Source organism: Megalopta genalis, chromosome 7 (genome assembly GCF_051020955.1).
Source record: "Megalopta genalis isolate 19385.01 chromosome 7, iyMegGena1_principal, whole genome shotgun sequence".
NCBI lineage: Eukaryota > Metazoa > Arthropoda > Insecta > Hymenoptera > Halictidae > Megalopta > Megalopta genalis.
In genome coordinates, this window is record NC_135019.1 from 21,895,586 (window position 1) to 21,901,585 (window position 6,000).

Consider the following 6,000-nt stretch of genomic DNA (forward strand, 5'->3'; position numbering starts at 1 on the left):
AAATAATGATAAGAATCACGCTTGATTGATATTTAGCAAAGTAGTAAAATTGAAAGTTCGAATACAGCTTTAACAAATTTTGACTAGTGAACTAATTTAAAAATAATAATGATAATAATACAAACTCGTCGTTAGAACAATAAACCATGCACTGAGTTTTACAATATTTGTATAAGTACCTTAGCGAAATATTTGAATTACGTTGTCGTAGTTAGTCGTATTACTATTCGAATTATTACGTTTGATACTCTTCGGCCACTGTGTTTTGTAGACTGCGTTCACGATTGACTCTTTGATTGACTCTTCGGTTGACTTGTGTTTTGTAGACTGCGTTCACGATTGACTCTTTGATTGACTCTTCGGTTGACTTGTGTTTTGTAGACTGGCTTCTGTGGACCTCGCCTGTGTTTTTATAGGGCGCAGCCAGTGGTCGGACAGGTGGGGGTTCCCGTGTGAGTGTGTCTTCGCGGGCTGTCGCGCTGCATTCCATTCCCATCTGCATTTTGCAGGTGTGCCGACTGTTATCGCAGTCACGTACGCCTCGGCGAGACCGAGTCTACGTGCCTCTTCTCGCTGCCTGCATCCGCTGGCGCGCCGGTCCTTATCGCAGTCACGTACGCCTCGGCGAGACCGAGTCTACGTGCTTCTTCTTGCTGGCTGCATCCGCTGGCGCGCTGGTCCTTATCGCAGTCACGTACGGTCCGTGTGCCAACTTCTGCTTCGCGTTTCCCATCAGAGTATTGACATCGCCACAACGACTCAGTGGGGACACTCGCTGGCGGGGATGGCCACGTTTGCTGGCCCGTCGCGTCAGTTGAGTCTTAGCTTCTAGACAGTGCGGTACGATTGTATTGGCTAAGACCAGTCGCGAGTGCAATCACAGTTCGTTCATTATTAGTATTTGATTTTCCGTGTCTACGAGTGTTTCTTCGTTTGAGTTTTTATTCGGCGAGCTGTGATTCTCGTTCGTGGTGAGTTTTACAGTTCTATTTTAAAAGCGGTATGGTATATTCGGGAAATGTTACGTTTTTGACATTTTTGTTTTGATTCTCTTTAGTTTAGTGATCTTTTTCGGATTTTTAAATTGAAGGGCCGAGTGCTCAAATGGTGTCAAATTGCGATGTAATTTGACACCATTTTTCAAAATTTTGCGAGCGCCCGGCGCTCGACCCGACTTTACAATAACGCTTTAGTCGCGGGACGTGACACCAAGCGTCCTGTTCTTTTTTGGGCACCATATGTAGAGGCGATGACCACGCACTTTCCGACGGTCGCGCGATGCCGAGACGCATCATCGTCTCGAATTCTTGTCGCGCGTGCCTCAAACGATCCGGCGCGAGACGCCGGGGCCTACAAGCCACAGGCGGACCCGGCGTTGTGCGGATATAGTGCACCGTTTCATGTTGCACTTGCACGGGTGTCCCCACTGGTCGCGTAATGTTCGGGAAACGTTGCAGCAATTCGTGGAATTTCGAATCACCGAAAATTGTCTTCACCGAGGGCGCCGATGGCCCGCACTCGCGCACTGAGCGTCCTGGCACCGTCATCGACGTCACCTGGTCTAAAAGTTTGCACTTTTTGACATCCACCAATAGTTCGTAATGCGCGAGGAAATCTACGCCTATAATCGGCTTTGACACGTCGGCCACCACGAAACGCCATGCGAAAACGCGACGGAGCCCGAAATCGAGGCTCAGCGTAACCGTCCCGTACGTGGCAATTTCCGACCCGTTCGCCGCATATAAAACGTAAGATGCGCGTTCGCGGAACCCGCGAGTTTTCGATCGAGGAGAAACGCAGAGATCGGCACCGGTGTCGATTAAAAACTGCGTTCTCGTTACTCGGTCGGTGACGAACAAACGGCGCGATGGTGGGCAGTGGTCGCTGGCCGTCATTAACGACTGCCCATCTCGTTTCCCGACGCGGACCAATTGCATGGGTGTTCGCAGCGGAACGCGTTCGCGCCGAACTTGTAGTGGTAAAAACACTTCCCGCCTCGTAGCGCGGTTCGTCGTTCTCGGGATAGCGATCGCGCTCGGCCCGGGGTGGATGGTCGCCGTTGGGAAAAACGCGGACCGGGGTTTATCTCGCGGCGAATTGCTGCGAGCTCCTGCCGAAACGTCGCCGTGAGCTGTGCCATCTTCGAGCACAGTTGTTCCTCAACTTCGCACATATCCCTCGACGGCTTGCGACGGGACCTGCAGAGGCCTCGGCTACCCGCGTGCGTGGGCCCATCGTGTCAGCGATGGTGTCGGCCAAGTCGGCCACTCGGTCTAGCTCGACGTCTCGCTGCGTCGCCAGGATGACCTGAATGCTCGCGGGGAGCCGGCCCAACCACAAGGTACGCAGTATCTCCCCCGACACGGCTGTTCCTCCCAAGGTCCGCAGGTGGCGTAAGAACTGCGACGGTTTGCGGTCGCCCATCTCCTCGTGCTCGAGGAGACGCCGAGTCTTCTGCTCCTGCGACGCCCCGATCCGCCTTATCAGCTCTGTCTTGAGCCTAGTGAACGGCTCAGCCGGGGGATTCAAGATGATTTCGCAGACCTCGGCCGCGTATTCTGGTTTGAGCGCGCCCAGGACGTACCCGAACTTCGTTTTTTCGGTCGTAACGCCGCTCGTCTCGAAACTCGCCTCGACCATCGCGAACCACAGCTCGAGGTCGGTCGGCGAAAATTCCGGTATTTTCACCGCGACGCGGCTGACTGTCGATACGGGCGGGGATGCCATCGTACCGAATAAACGTGCGAATGTCCGTGTTCTCTTCCGAAAACTCCCGATCCACTGCCACGAAACCACGAACGAAATGCGACTGCAAAATTCGTGTCGTTCGCTTCCTTTAGATCACGTCTGGGTCACCAATGAGGAGGTGGGATCGGCGACGGGAAGAGAGAATTGAACCCGGTTACAATTAGACTATCTTTATTTACAATCGGAACCAAACTCGCGACGCTCGCGTACCGTTCCCGACGAGGGTTCTTACTGAACTAACCATTCGCTCACCGATGCATCCCATCCAGATCATTCTTTCTCATTCTCACGGTTCGCTTTCACTCTGTCCTGGCTAGACGCATTCATTCTACGCGACACTCAAACCAATCGTCTAGACATTCGCTCGACGCTAACGCACAGCATGCAGCCCGGCCCATTCGTCCAAACATTCTTACGCCTTAAAACTAAACACATGGCGGAGACGTGGCGCCGGCTTGTCGCCGCCACATAATAAAACAATATAAGATATTATAACGTAATTCTACAAATAATTCAACACAACATAATACAATTCTAATAATATAACTGCGTATGATAGTTTTTAAAGCATGGTGTTACACACAGGCCAACGTTGCAAATTTCGCATTGGTATCGCGATCTCTTTTTCTTGTCATTTCTTGAACAAACTACACACCTTCGCAGCTGATTTTTCCGTCTTGGATTTACATTTGTGTATAGCGACGGGAAGTGGTTTCCAGCGAGGCGAAGTGGATTCGTTTCCCCTGATTTATTTGCAATGTTATTCTTACTGTCAGACTGATAACGACTTAAAAGTTGTCGAATTAGTTCTAGGTGAAATTTTGCCATTGATATTTGTCTTCCAGTTTTTAACTTATATAGGCAATAAGCATTCCAAATGCATATATCCATTAAGTGAAAAAAATATTTGTTATACCATTTCAATGTTTTGCATTCTGAATGAATGGTGCTGATGACCATATCGGTTTTATCAACAGTTCCCATTAATTTATTGTAATCAACAACGCACTTTGGCTTCATAATCATTTCTCGAGTCCGATAATGACGTTTCGTTTCAACGAATTTTTCGTTATGGAAAGAAGATGCATGTATACGTCTCTCTTATCACTCCATCTCATCGCTAATAAATACTTGGAGGAGCGAAAACTTGCTTCACCAGTTTTTAATTTATTTTGGATAAGTGCCATGCCTTTCCGCCTTTTCCGTACCGTTCCACAAGCGTTAGTCTGATTATGATGCAAAAGAATAAAAAGTGCGGGGCTTGTATACCAATTGTCTACGTATAACGTATGGCCTCTGCCTAAATAAGGTTTTAGTAATTCCATTACTATGTTTCCTGACTTCCCAATAAATTCATTTACGCAGTCTACAGTGGTTAATGAGCCATTATAAATAATCAAATCCTGCACAAATCCAGATTTGGTATCGCATAAAACAAATGATTTTATCCCAAATCTGTTTCGTTTGGAGGGTATATATTGCTTAAATGATAACCTTCCTTTGTACAGGAGTAAACTTTCGTCAATACATAAATTTTGAAAAGGATAAAATGCCTCCTGAAAACGGTGTCGCAGCTTATCACAAATTTCCCTTATTTTATATAATTTATCACCATCTGCAGTCACAATGTTAGTATTAAAATGTACAATTTTCAGCAAATACAAAAACCGGTCTCTACTCATCACCTCTCCAAAAATGCTGGTCTTCAAAAGTTTGTCGTTAGACCAGTATTCAGAATATTTTAGTTTTTTATTTCGCGACATCAAAAATTTGATGGCAAGAAAGCAATACATCTCTGGGAGAGAAGTATTTTGTGAATTTATTGTATTATGATTCTTATCAATGCTATTGCAGTAACTGTTTGTCGTGCCGACAATGAAACTTATAAAATCTTCCGAGCAGAACAATTGAAAATAATCTAAAATCGATGCCGAATACCTAATTGACGCCTTTATTCCGGGATGCTGGGAATTAAATCTATGAAAAGTCGGTTGAAATAAGTCGCTGGCCCATCTAATATCTGTGAGATCTTTTTCAGATTTAGATGAACAGTCTTCTTCGTATTCGGTTGTGCTGGATTTCATTTCTCGAAATCTTCTACTATTTCTATGAGGTCTCTTTCTTGCCAAATTTGAATTTATCTCGTCACCCTCTGACGGATCCGTTTTTTGTCTTCATTTTAAGGGCGAGATAAAATCTATTCAGAAATAATAATTAGTCTAAATAAAATTAAAAAAAAATTGAAAAACGATAAGGCATACCTGTTTTATATAATTTATATTATTATACCTATTTTATATTATGTATATGAAGGTGAATTATCTTTTTGCACTAAGTACTGTCTTTATTCGCTACGAACGATTGATCAGCTACTGAATCGAGACTGACTGTCGAGGAACATCGGTTGCTAAGCAGTTTGTTATTTCGGTTGTCAGCAACAAATGATGCCCAGTGTCAACAAACCGGTTGGCCGCAATAGCTCAGTGGCATCTTGCGGAGAGCCACTATAGTGGCCCGTAGTACCTCGGTGGCACCATATGGAGGGCCACTATAGTGGCCCGTAGTATCGAAAGGGTTAAGGGTCGATCTTTGCTAACTCGAGCCCTTAGAAGATTATCCACCATGTATTCTGTTTCTGGTGGGTTTTCACGAAAGCATTTAATACACTGGCGAATGACTCTGCGTGCTTGATTCCGACCATCAAGGGGGCAGTATCGTTGACGTGCACTATACAGAGTAGCTTGTATTGCAGCAGGCATGTTTCGGGAATGCTCGTTTCGAGGTATCAGAGTTGTGATATGGTGTGATTTTGGAAGTATTAGGGGGACCGGAAAATAATGTCGTTTTTTTTACAGTAAATTCGAATAAATAAATTTCTTACAAGTTTTTCTTTTTAGTCAATGATATAATCACCGTCGTTGGCAACAACCTTTTGCCATCTAGTGTGCAAATTTTCAATGCCGAATCGATAAAAATCAATTGGTTTTTCAGTAAAATATCTGGAGATGGCATTTTTCATATCAACCAAATTTTGAAAGTTTTTGCTTGTTAAGAAGTGTTGCAGTGAACGGAATAAATGGAAATCCGATGGCGCAATGTCGGGCGAGTATGGTGGGTGAGGCAGTACCTCCCACCCCAATTCATTAAATTTTTCCAGCGTTTTTCTTGCGCAGTGCGGTCTTGCATTATCGTGTTGCAAAATAACGCCTTTTCTATTGATAATCGCTGGATACTTTTCAATTAATGATTGAT

At 45.3% G+C, this 6,000-nt stretch overlaps 1 long non-coding RNA gene across 1 annotated transcript in view; it reads left to right on the plus strand.

The window, feature by feature from the left end:
- The window catches only part of LOC143259881 (uncharacterized), a 39,713-nt gene extending 34,091 nt beyond the window's left edge, over positions 1–5,622 (plus strand). The window contains exon 2 of the long non-coding RNA XR_013033911.1: positions 826–5,622. This is a non-coding gene — a long non-coding RNA (uncharacterized LOC143259881). The remainder of the gene's footprint in view (positions 1–825) is intronic.
- Positions 5,623–6,000: the final 378 nt, after the last annotated feature.